This window comes from Penaeus monodon, chromosome 22 (genome assembly GCF_015228065.2).
Source record: "Penaeus monodon isolate SGIC_2016 chromosome 22, NSTDA_Pmon_1, whole genome shotgun sequence".
Classification (NCBI taxonomy): Eukaryota; Metazoa; Arthropoda; class Malacostraca; order Decapoda; family Penaeidae; genus Penaeus; species Penaeus monodon.
Window position 1 is genome coordinate 17,597,605 of NC_051407.1, and position 446 is coordinate 17,598,050.

Consider the following 446-nt stretch of genomic DNA (forward strand, 5'->3'; position numbering starts at 1 on the left):
TTTAAATTAAATACACTTTAAAATTATTTTTTTTAATATATAATAATAATAATATAAATATATATTTATGTATATAAATTTAAATATAAAAATTAGAATATATATAAAATTTTATAATTTTAATATATATAATAATATATTATATATTTTTGGGGTTTTTTTTTTTTTAATAATAATAATAATATATATATTTTATATATAAAATATATTATATATATTTAATATATTTTTTAATAAAAAGATAAAATATATATAATATAATATATGATATATAAAATATATAAAATTTTTAATATATATATTATATATATATATATTTATAAATATAATAAAAAATTTTAAAATATATACAAAAAATTTTAAATATATTTATTTAGATTTTTATATTATTATTTTTAATCTATTATTATTTTTAAAATATTATTATAATAATATAAAAATGATAA